General features: G+C 42.4%; 1 long non-coding RNA gene across 3 annotated transcripts in view; it reads right to left on the reverse strand.

The window, feature by feature from the left end:
• LOC125621287 (uncharacterized) overlaps window positions 1-13,220 on the reverse strand; it is a 279,878-nt gene that overhangs the window by 154,842 nt on the left and 111,816 nt on the right. For all 3 annotated transcript variants that reach the window (XR_012664892.1, XR_012664893.1, XR_012664894.1), the window contains one exon: window positions 7,695-7,779. This is a non-coding gene — a long non-coding RNA (uncharacterized LOC125621287). The remainder of the gene's footprint in view (window positions 1-7,694; window positions 7,780-13,220) is intronic.

Raw genomic sequence — 13,220 nt, forward strand, 5'->3', positions numbered from 1 at the left:
GTTGTGGCCTGATTAAAACCATATCAAGTGTCTCCCGTCCTTCTTTCAGTGTAGCTGGACAATAAAGAGAGGTAAGCAATTGTGAAAGAGTTAGTGAGCTAGTAAAATAGTTTAATCATTCCATTTAGAGTGGATACCCATGTAGAAAGTATTCTAAAAATCAGAAAAGATTGACTGCAAATTGTTTTTCATATCTAAACTTTAAAGTGACAACAGTCATTTCAATGCTAATTTCAACATTATTTGGAACAAGTGGTACCTTGTACCATTCATTAGGGATGTCATAAACATCCCACAGGTTATGGTGTCTCAAATCCAATTACCTTCCTATTCAAATAATGACCTTGAAGAGTTTCAAAAAACAAAAACACAAAACTCTTTTAGCTGTTTTTATGGCTATGTGGTGTATTGAAATAATGGAAAAGCTTTGTCAAAAGGTGGTCCTGGTAACACTTGTTTTATAGAGCTAAGCATTCAAATACGCTGTATCGTCAGGTGAGTAAGTATGCTCTTAAATCTTGACCAATTTCATGGTGAAATTCCCACAGTGCAAAACATCTTGTAAAATGAAGGTGCTTTAAAAAACAACAACAAACAATGCAGCGCCCAGTACTTTTCCTTAGCAACTCCCCACATACCCAGGCAAGAGAGAACCAGAGAAGGTGCTAGTCTCCTGTAAACTACAATGCTTGATTTTGTTTTTGTCTTCTGCCAGTAGCAGTGCAATGACTATTTCAGCTCATGGCTGAAATTTATGTACTACATAAGTTTGCCTACCCTGCATGTACCCAAACATAAAGTGTGGATCTGACAGCTGTGTTGTTATATTGCTTTCAATTGTATTTCACCACCCCAGAGGCAGCCGCATTTCATTCCCAAGGGGGCAATTTATCTCTATAGTTTATAAAGCATTTTGTGCTCCTTTGAAATAGAGGGTGGCATTTAAATGCCAGATATCACTGGGTGGAGAGAGACTGAGCAATTGCAACCCTGGATAGCATAATTGGGCCCAATCCTCAGGTTTTTCAAATTGAGCAGCAGCAAGTTGTGCTTAGCAGCTCTCAGGATTAGGCCCATGAAATAGACACATTACGACAGGTTTCAAAAATGAAAGGACCAGCAGAAACTGGTTACCTTGCAAAAATAATCAAACAAAACTTCACAGGGAATGTTTTAGAGCAGCCACTAAGAGAAGGCACCTTGAGAACAATTCTAAGAGCAAGTTACATTGTATTTCCCTTTTAATAAATTCCTTAATAAGTAGAGATCCATAAGAGTTACGTATTGCTGTAATATTGAAACAACACACAGAGATTGCAAAGGCCAAGTGGTAACTGCCATGCTGAGCTCAAGAAGAAGTTTATGCGAGCATTACAAACAAAATCAATGATACTGTGCTGTACATACTTCTTTATACAAAACCTTACATAAAATACAGGACCAGTAGGGCTACTGCTTCAGAGAAACATAACACAAAAATCAACATGGAACTTCCTCCTTCACATCAACATAGTTAATACCACAAATCCCATCTTGCTAGGTCCTGTGAACTCTCAGCACCCATTGAGCCAAATCCTGAGCTCCTTAACCAGATGAATTCCCACTGACCTCAGCGGGATCTGAGGGATGTCCAACACAGTGCAGGATGGGGCTCAGATTTAAAAAAAAAAATTGAAACTTAAAATTTAAAAACAAACCAGGAATGCCAGAGCAGCATTATGGTCTGACTTAAAATCCCCCAGAGCCAAGACATTTAAAGTTCAGCCTGTCACTGGAGCCTAGTGAGCAGTGGTTACATTTCTGCATGTCTCTAATATTACGCTTCTTCCTGCCTTATATTCAAATTTGCTTCTCAATTACCTTGTGCTTCAGAAAGTACTTTTTCATGACTTTGCATACCATGCTAATGCATAAGATAAGTAGGCTGGTAATAAGCTCGTTAAGTTATACTGTGCTTTACAGCATTATGCAGTTTCCCACGGAAAATTAACTACAAATTCCTCCTACACCTATGCCTGGGATGTTATTCACCTATGTATTTATTTGCTTGCAAACTCCCCCCCACATACACACACACACACCCACCATTATTATAACACTTTTCGTAATGCTAATTACTGTAATGATGTTTGAAGGGAAAGCATGTGTGGCAGTCACTGATCTTCCTCGAATGGTTAGAAAGATTCATATATCACATCCCTAGCATACAGATGCTACTGTCTTCATCTTGTGTTTTCAGAGCCCTGAGGAGTTTCATTTTTTTAAACTGATACGACAATTTCTCATGCTGTCAGTTCCAAACATGTATATTGACAAGAATGTCAAGAAACTCTCTTTTGTGCATCTATTTTCTCTCCCCCACTTATTCAAAGTTTTACAAATAATGAGAAAGATGACTTACCCTTTAAGGTGAAAACAAATTCAAAGGAGACAATGCATTTAAATTCCTGCAACAGTATGATTAGCTGATCTTCTCCACAAAGCTTATTTTTATGGCTCATTGTCATTCAACTAGTATTCAACCTTTAGTTCAGGAACTGGGGAAAGGGACCTCAATAGATCGTTTTATCTGATAGCTGGTGGTGCAGTTTCAGACCAGCATGGTGATAAAAAAAAAAATCTAACTAGATGCTGTAAAGGGTGCTGAAATATATTTGTTTATCAATCTCAGCTTTATATTCTTCATCACAAATATCTTTCCACTATAATGAAGACGATTCCAGGTCAATTGTCAGAGAAGTCTTGAGACATTTTCATTTCTACCACCTACCTTTCAACAGCCAATAAATAAAGAGAAAAGTTTAAAAATAAAGCTTCCTACACAATAGGAGCTAGATTCACAAAGGGGACTTAAATGCCTCACTGCCGTTTTAGGTACCATGAATCCAACATTTAGGTGCTACTGACATTCACATTGCTCTGCTGCCAGCTAACCCTGGAAGCATCTGGGTTTCCACTACTAAAATCCCTGAGGAACCTAAAATTTCTGCCGGCGGGCATACAAAAAGCCACATAAGTCCATGTCAGGCTGCTCGGTGCCTATCTCACACCTAAACCCAAGAGGATTCATGAATTAGGAGTTCCCTCCAAAGTCCCCAGCAGGGCCCAATCCAGTAGGCATGCTCAAAGCATGCTTAACCTACACAAAAGATGACAAAAGGAAGAGGCGGGGCTGATGCACTCCTCCCTTTTATCCAATAGCCCAATGACTGGAGCACTCACCGGTGATGTGGAAGACGTGCATTCAAATCCGTATGCTGCCTGATTCAGCGAGATGACTTGAATTCAGGTCTTCTATTGCCCAGCTGCATGCCCTAACCATTGGGCTATAGGGTATTCTGAGATGGGTCTCTGTCAATCTCTCCAGCTGTCGCTGTTCCCTATTGTATGAAATACTTATATAGTCACTGAGACAGAGATAGAGAGAGGATGACTCCAGGATCTCCCACATCTTGGGTGAGTTCTAATCACTGCATGATTGAGTATTAAGAAGGCACCATCTCCTCCTCTTCCGTTTTTCCTGAGAAAGGACTGGCTTACTCATTAACTTCAAGAGAATGTTCATGACTTTGAATCCTGAGCAGAGGTAGGTGCCTCACTCCCTTTGAAGTGTGCGACTTCTGTCATACCACTCTGTCCACTTTTCTTACTGGTTAGCTTAAGCAGGTCCCTGCTCAATGTGCTGACTTCTATGAATCCCTTTTTTAGGCACCTAACTCTCCCCACGCTTTGTGTAGGGAACCCAGATGCCTCATTTGGGGTTGTGAATACTACTAGTGGCAGAGCTCCCGAAAGTTAACTGCAACAAAGCTGAGCCTGGCAACATCTAAGTTCCCCTTCTGAATCTAGCCCTAGAAGCCTGAAATGTAAGAGAGCCTTGTAATGGCATAATCAACCAGAGATGGGTCTCAGTCCATTTGATCCCAAACTGTCCCTAAGTTCAGGAGCATATGGATGCAGAGCATTCAGACAGCACAGGAATGGTATAGTGTAAGAATATGAATGGAAAAGAATATAGGCCAATATCTAATGACAACCACACACTTAGAAAATCTCATTCATGTTCAAACATGACTGGACTTGATGAAAACTAATTTCAATAGTCGAGAGTGCTTTATTTTTTTAATTTAAATTTTCGTTAGCGCTTATCCTGAACCCACAGAATATTAAGATTTTTTTCCAGACTCTCGCAATGTTTCAAAGGGTAATGAACTAAATAGATTATTCAGCAGTGAAAAAATTCCACATCTGAGGTGACCCATTAAGTATAACCCAATCTTCCTGTTTCATGGAGAAAACAATAAAGGCTTTTTTTGTTTGTTTTGGGGGTTTTGTTTGTGAGTTGTTTTTGCTTGCTCAAGCAAAAAGCAATTTCCATAGGATGTTTTGCTCCAACAGCTTTGAACTAAAAATACATGTTCTGCTCAGACTGCAGATTTTACTGTAACTGCAGATTTTACTTTCATGGACAACGACCACTAATGAAAGGTCAGCTTCTGAAAACAATCACTACCTAATGGTAACTGAAATCATCATTGTTTTTCCTCTACATTTAGAATAGAAACTGTCCCAATTGTCGATAAATGTTGACCCTTTAATGACCACTACAGACCTATACAAACATTCCTTCACAGATACTAATGCAGATGGTCATGTCTGCAACTAACATGTGCTTATATTTCTGAAGAAATTCCCAATACATCACATACCACTGGAAACAGTATTTTTTTTGAGCCACTGTAGCAAAACTTGACATATACAATATATAAGCATAATATAAGTTTTATTGTGTTAGTATCATGCACACTCACCCTCCACCCACAAAACAAAAACATTATTGGACCCAATCCTAAAGTCTTTATTTTGTCAAAACTGAAAATATGTTTCAGGAGTGCACTACCTGAGTAAGGACTTCAGTACTAGGACACAGTAAGGACCTGTGTACTAGTATTAGTAACCTAGAGAGTATTAAAGTTGGGGGGAGGAAAAAGAGGAGAGAATGAAAGAGTTAGAAGTAAAGTCTGCAAAACACATCAATATTTAATGTGCATTTGTTCATTCTCACTAGATTTCTGGAGCCTGAACACACCACCACCTTATACTTATACAGCATTTAAACCTGAAGGATCCCAATGGTCAACTACTTCATAGATCACCAAAATGAAGTCACCTCTGGGGTTGAAACAGCTTCCGTTTAACAGTGCATGGCGCTGCCCTACAATTAAAAGCGAAGTATACTGTATTTCAGCTGAAACTCCGGGTGAATTTTAAGTGGGCAGGTTGGCCAGGACACCATGGCTGATACTAAAGCTGTTGCAGAACTGGCAGTTTAACTTTATTTACATGGGCTCATGCCAACATTACTTTTTGTTTCAGTTCACACAGATGCATGCAGCTCTCCAAATATTAGTGTGTTGATGATAGACTGAAATTTGACGTATCACCTGGTTTCAAGCTCTTCACAAAACCAAGGGAAACGCAGCAGTTTTGTGTTTTACTTTTGATTAGGGTGACCATATTTTCCTGTGCTGAATACAGGACACCTGGTAAAATTACTCATATTCAAGCAAGTTCAACAGCAATCAATAGTACAAACGTTCAAATTAACATCAAGTTTAGTGAGCCCTTGTGAAAAAGAAATACTGCCTAGTTGGATTCTTTTTATTTACTCTCTTATCTTTAAGGCTTTAGGGTTCATACGGGGAGGGGTGACACACACACACACACACCCTCCTCTGTCACACAGGGGAGGTAACCGACCAACCCAACCCTCCCTGCCTAGGGCTCTCCGCCCTCCATGCCTGGCTGGGCCTCCAGGATGGACCTGCCCCTCCTGGTACCACATCTTCCTGAGGCAACACATTTGGGGTGGGGGGGAAAGAACATGCAGGGTCACATGCCCCCCCAATTTCTGCCAGAATGTGGCCTGCAGCATCCTTTCGACATTGGGAGGGAAGGGATGGGAGCTGCTTCCAGCTGCAGGGGAGGAGAAAAGGGGGAAGGGATGACCTGGCCTGTGTCTTAGCAGAGCTCATCTCTTCCCCTCCTCACCGCTCCCATGTGGCTGGAAGCAACTTGTCCCTTCCTGCCCTCACAGAGAGAAAAGGCAGCTAACACCTTCAGGCTGCTGCTAGCAACCAATATAGCCCAGCCTCCTCCTGTCCCTGGGCTACATCGCAGGCAGCAAGGGGTTAAGCCCTAAGGATGCATTGTGCACCAGGGCCCAAGGAACCTGACTGCAGGAACACTGACTTCAGTGAAACCGGCCAGAGAGGTGGCTCAGCAGAGGAGGGTGCCTAGGGAACGTGCTTCCTGGGGGAACGACCGAGATGGGAGGCAGGTGAAGAGGGTGCTAAGCTCCTGCCCCGGCGGCTGCTGTGGAGCCTGCAAGTTCGGGGTGCAAACAGACGGGACATTGCTCCCCTCCTCCATCACTCCAGAGCTTAGCTTCCCCATGCCAGCGCTGTGCAAAGCCCGGGGGACCGGCCCAACCAGAGGCAGTGAGGGAAGGAAAGAGCCTGCCAGCCAGGCTGTTGGTGAGCCGAGCACTCCAACCAGGGGCTGGTTCTCCACACAGCGCTGGGAGCAGGGCGCGCCCTGCTGCGGGAAATATGGAGGAACAGCAGGGCTGTGGGGTGAAGGGACAAAGCAGGGAGAGGACAGCCAGAGAGGAAGCACATAAAGGGCCGATGGGTGGGCAGCACAGGTGACATGTAACTGGTCGCTACCTGACATCTGCCCGCACTGACCAGCCACCTCAGCTTGCAGCACGCAGCCAGTGTCAGGTGGAAACAGGACAGGTGGCGGAGCCCTGCCGGCTGAGAGCTGGCATGCAGTGTGGGCTGCACTGACAGACCAGCGGGGGAGCGGCCGGCCTCGTGAGCTGCGTGTTCGCCCCACCACCAGTCTTGCACACCCAGCCCCATCGCTGGCCTCTGGACCCCCCCAACTCACCACTAGTGGGCGGGTGGCTGGTGAGCAGGGATCCACCAGCAGCAGGACCCGCCAGTACTGATGGAGGGGAAGACAGAAAATACGGGACAATTAGCCCATTTTTAAGAAAAAGTCAGGACACCTGAGGGCTTAAATACAGTACTGTCCCTTTAAAACCAGGATGTCTGTTCACTCTACTTTTGGTTCTAATGAATAGGTTTGAATCAAAATGTTCTCAAGCCTTTCGTCTAAGTCGGCCTGTGGTTTTCACTGCAAATATTGACCCATGATTCTACTTAAAACCATAAATCGACTCAGATTCGCTCATGTGACAATGCCTTTGTTTTATGTCTCAGCCAAAAAAGTGACACCTCTAGCAAGACTGTTACTCACCACAACCCCCAACAGCATGGTTATTGAACATGAAAAGCATTAGTTCCATGCAGATTTAGAAGGAACAATGCCATCTACTGGCCCGGACACTAATTCCTGCAGTACACAGGTGTTTCTTTGTCGTCTCCCATCCAGGTACTGACCTGCGTGTGATCTTTGCACCCACTCTCTGATCTTTTAGTATAATTTATTGTGCCTGTATACAACATAAAAGCCTACAGCAGATGTACCATCCTTGTTAAGATAAACCATGGAGTTGCAAATAGCTAACAATGGAGTTGGAAGCGCAAACTACCCAAGGGTATTAAGACAGCAGTTACCTCCCACAGGGAGGTATTAAAACAACATTGACTCAATGGCCAACTTACCATGCATCACTTGATCCAGTGCAGACATCTGCTAATGTTCAAGCCAAATTCAAGCTACTGTGAATTCTCATTACAAAGTAAATACCTAGAACAAGAGAAAAACATGAAAAAAAAAATTTACTTTGGGGTTGAGAAAAGTTCCTGCTAGTTTCCCCACATAGTGCATAGGAATTGGGAGTAACCCTTTAAATAGTTTGTGAGCCCTCTAATGGCCCTCACTGTCTCATATTTCCATTTGTAGATAGTCTTGGGCCAGGTTGGTCTTGGAGAAATGCTTGCCATGAGCTAAGGAGGCAACTATATCTTCTATTCTGGGTAAAGGATACTGATCTGGATGTAATGCTGAGTTAATGGTAACCTTGGCCAGTCACCACAGATACAGACATCCCCACTCTTTTTCATTACTGGCACTATGGCAGCATTCCATTTGCTCCAGTTAATCTTGGATATAATTCGAGTCCTTTAAGTGCTGATCTTCTGCCTCCACCTTTGACTGTATCACAAAAGGTAGTGGACAAGCGTTGCAAAATTTTGGAATCGTTCTGCTTTGTCCACGTGATGCAGATATGCATGCACTGAATTTTGACCAGGTTTCAGAGATGAAACATACTGCTAGGAGGAGTAATTAAAAATGTAGGATGAACAACAGATTTGGGATTCATATTCTATTTCTCTCTTTTTAATATAAAATCAGTCCATTAAATCCTTGTCTGTACTGTCATCTTTCACCTTAGAAGGAAGGCATTAATATTTAAAGAAATTTTAAGATTCATTTTAAGGTGTGTGAAGTACTCGAGATTTTCTGGTTATCAATCTGAGCCTAATCTAAAGTATCACATAAAAACAGTGCCATCTGCAGCAATAAATATGCACTCAGAATAACTTCATTGTCACGAACAAGAAAGATATGCCTCATTCTCAGATAGTATACTATAGCTGGCTCCTTTTTTCTGATACAAATACCGTTCATTTTATGTGCTGCCTTTGCATGCTAGCATACTTCTCTTGTAAGTGAATTTCAGCTTTCATATATTATTTTGCACAACTTTCCTCTAGGGTCCCATGCCCACTGCCCGATGGCGTCAAACTTCTAATTCTGTTTTCCCCTACACGCTTTTACCATGCTATCTTGGGTCTTCCAGGATTTTCCCTTTTTTTCACATGAAGCCTATTACATTGCCTTCTAGAACGGACCATTCTTTGGTTAAATAGCATATGCAGCCAGAGTCACTTGTCTCAACACTAATAGCCTCCTCAGTAGCACCAAGTCAATGTTATTTCAGTAAACACTGTGTTCCCACAATCAATTCCAATAGTTGTCATTTGTATCAATCTTTGGCTATTTATTCTCTCTTCTCTCCCTCTTAGTTCCTCAGGTGCATACTAAGTGTGAGCCTAATTGTGCAGCATACAAACTTCTAGCACAGATCATTCTATTCTGATGAACTGTATGTGAGCAGGTGACCAGACACTTTTCATCTCTCTGACCATGATTCAGATTTAGATACATCTTCTATTAATTTTAATGGAAAAATATTCTAATTAGGCTAGTCTGCTTTAAGAAGGTCAACCCAGGGGTTTATTCTTCCATGAGAAATGCCTGTTTTCCTTAAAAGACATTTGCCCATGGAACAATCCTTCTTTCATGTGCTCCATGAGTTTTACTTACAGGCTCATGCATGTGAAAGAACCATCCTCACTTTTAGCCATCCATTTAACTCCTGTCTGCTCTCACATATTTGCACTCTATTATGTACAACATGAACAACTGTATTTGGATGATTGGAGGCTTTCAGCAGCCAGATCCAAAGTCATTATAACAACAAAGAACAAATCCAGCAAGAATGAGCTCATCATCTATATATTACAACCATTTGTCAGACCTATAAATCTTACATTTGGGCAATCCTTGGCAAAGTTCTGTATTCACTTACAAAGAGCTACATGTTGACAAATTTGCCAAACAGTATAACCACATTACAAAATGGTGAGGTTATGGGGCTACTGGAAATCCGAGAGAAGAGTTAGTTGAAAGCTAAGATGTACACGCGTCTCCATAGGATGTTTAAGAATGGAAATGGCTAATTATCTTTGGTGGAAATTTGCGGTTATATCCAGTGATGAGCTGCCAAAATCTGAAGAACTCGTTCCTTCAGTCGCTCCAGGTCTTCAGCGGCACTGAAGGACGTGCCGCCGAAGTGCCACTGAAGACCCAGAGCGAGTGAAGGACCCGCTGCCAAAGTGCCACCAGGTGAGTAAAAATTAAAAAGGGATTCTCAGCCAGGGGAGCCTCCCCAGCTGGGAGCTCAGGCAGGCCGGACAGGACAGTCCTGCGGGCCAAATGTGGCCCGCGGGCTGGAGTTTGCCCACCCCTTTAACAACCAGTTCTAAACCAGCTTCAAAATTTAACAACCAGTTCGCGCAAACCGGCTCCAGCTCACCACTGGTCTGGAAACTTTAAACCAACAATAGAAAGCAAAAAGCAACTTTTTAGCAACATTCATGTTAAAAACCAGGCAACTGGCAACTCTAAGTGGCAATATCACAAGGACCTGGATCAACAACCAGGTGTCCTACAATATGTCGTCATTACTAGAGCAGTAAATGAGTTTTCAAAGCTACTGGATAGCAGAAGACAATAAGCTATGAAGAGTTTTATAAACATTTTCCAACACAAAAACATTATTCTCTGTAACAGTTGAGGTTATTCATGTACCACAGCTACCAGCCCAAATAGTAAAAAAACCCAATGAAATCCAATCAAAGAACAGCTCAACAATTTATAGAAAGCATAGGATTCATCCAGCTCTATTTCAGCATGCATATCATCCAGCACAAACATATGCAACCACTTCAGATGTTAGTAACATTGCTTAATGCACTACTGAAAGGTGCTTTGATACTATGGTGAGGAAGGCAGTAGAAGGATCTACATAAAATAGAATAAAATCCCAGCATAAAGAGAAATAATCAGACCTAATTGTTAATTAAGAAATTGAAGTGGCTGCCTATAGGTCAGACCTTGCTGTGGTTAAGAAGTGTATCGATGTGTAAATTTCAAAAATCTGATTTTTTTTTAGATAGGTCAAAAACATTTTTTGTTGCAAAGAAGCCATTTTAAAATAAGTATTCTCCTCAGGCCCTATGCTACCAGCACTCCCAGCTATCTTAGAGACACCACTGACTTCTTGAGGAAACTACAATCCATCAGTGATCTTCCTGAAAACACCATCCTAGCCACTATGGATGTAGAAGCCCTCTACACCAACATTCCACACAAAGATGGACTACAGGCCATCAGGAACAGTATCCCCGATAATGTCACGGCAAACCTGGTGGCTGAACTTTGTGACTTTGTCCTCACCCATAACTATTTCAAATTTGGGGACAATGTATACCTTCAAATCAGCGGCACTGCTATGGGTACCCGCATGGCCCCACAGTATGCCAACATTTTTATGGCTGACTTAGAACAACGCTTCCTCAGCTCTCGTCCCCTAATGCCCCTACTCTACTTGCACTACATTGATGACATCATCATCATCTGGATCCACGGAAAAGAAGCCCTTGAGGAATTCCACCATGATTTCAACAATTTCCATCCCACCATCAACCTCAGCCTGGACCAGTCCACACAAGAGATCCACTTCCTGGACACTACGGTGCTAATAAGCGATGGTCACATCAACACCAATCTATACTGGAAACCTACTGACCGCTATGCTTACCTACATGCCTCCAGCTTTCATCCAGACCATGCCACATGATCCATTGTCTACAGCCAAGCTCTACGATACAACCGCATTTGCTCCAACCCCTCAGACAGAGACAAACACCTACAAGATCTCTATCAAGCATTCTTACAACTACAATCCTCACCTGCTGAAGTGAAGAAACAGATTGACAGAGCCAGAAGAGTACCCAGAAGTTACCTACTACAGGACAGGCCTAACAAAGAAAATAACTGAACGCCACTAGCCGTCACCTTCAGCCCCCAACTAAAACCTCTCCAGTGCATCATCAAGGATCTACAACCTATCCTGAACCTAACCTATCCATCACTCTCACAGATCTTGGGAGACAGGCCAGTCCTTGCTTATAGGCAGCCCCCCAACTTGAAGCAAATACTCACCAGCAACCACACACCACACAACAGAACCACTAACCCAGGAACCGATCCTTGTAACAAAGCCCATTGCCAACTGTGTCCACATATCTATTCAGGGGACACCATCATAGGGCCTAATCACATCAGTCACGCTATCAGAGGCTCATTCACCTACGCATCTACCAATGTGATATATGCCATCATGTGCCAGCAATGCCCCTCTGCCATGTACATTGGTCAAACTGGACAATAAAAGAATAAAATAATAAATGGACACAAATCAGACATCAAGAATTATAACATTCAAAAACCAGTCGGAGAACACTTCAATCTCTTTGGTCACTCAATTACAGACCTAAAAGTGGCAATTCTTCAACAAAAAAACTTCAAAAACAGACTCCAACGAGAGGCTGCTGAATTGGAATTAATTTGCAAACTGGATACAATTAACTTAGGCTTGAATAAAGACTGAGAGTGGATGTGTCATTACACAAAGTAAAACTATTTCCCCCTGTTTATCTCCCCCCACACACACAAACACTGTTCCTCATATGTTCTTGTCAACTGCTGGAAATGGCCCAGCTTGATTATCACTACAAAAGGTCCATTCCCCCCTCCCCTTACGGGATCACTCTGGTTACAGTGTGTATGGTAACACCCATTGTTTCATGTTCTCTGTGTATATAAATCTCCCCACTGTATTTTCCACTGCATGCATCTGATGAAGTGAGCTGTAGCTCACGAAAGCTTATGCTCAAATAAATTTGTTAGACTCTAAGGTGCCACAAGTACTCCTATTCTCCATATAGTGTACCTGACCTTAGATTTTGTGTGCTTAATTTCAGCTGGTAGCTAAGACCTCCAAGATGAGGATGGATAAGAAATACAGGATAATCCCTGGAGTGTCTTGCACTTTGAAGGCTACATTATGCTTGATACAGTTTTCCTCCACCTCCTTCTGATAGAGACCATGGAAATCAAAGCAGTTCTTAAGCCTTAGTTGCTGCTCTGTCTTTGCACCATGTTACTCTGTGCACTCCATAGGTCACCCCAGTGACCTCAGAAGATACTTACCAGTATACCGAACACTGCAGTTAGCATGAGGAATTGGGGGGGATGAAAGAGATGGTACATAGTAGGACGATGATTGTTGGAAGGGATAGAAACAATGACTATATGAGAGATAGCAAACAATTAGTTACTGTATTAATCACCTAGCTGCTATAGAAGAATGTTCTTTTATCATTGTGATAAATTAGATCCAGGACTTTCTAATGTCCCATGGGTTCAGAAACCTCCCATGGCAGCCATGTGTGTAACAATTCTTTTATGACCTAATTATATATCTGCCATAGAAATATGACTTTATATTATAAAACTAAAATAATCGCAGAGTATTGCCCACAAAAGAAAGAGAC

The sequence above is a fragment of the Caretta caretta genome, chromosome 14 (assembly GCF_965140235.1).
Source record: "Caretta caretta isolate rCarCar2 chromosome 14, rCarCar1.hap1, whole genome shotgun sequence".
Classification (NCBI taxonomy): domain Eukaryota; kingdom Metazoa; phylum Chordata; order Testudines; family Cheloniidae; genus Caretta; species Caretta caretta.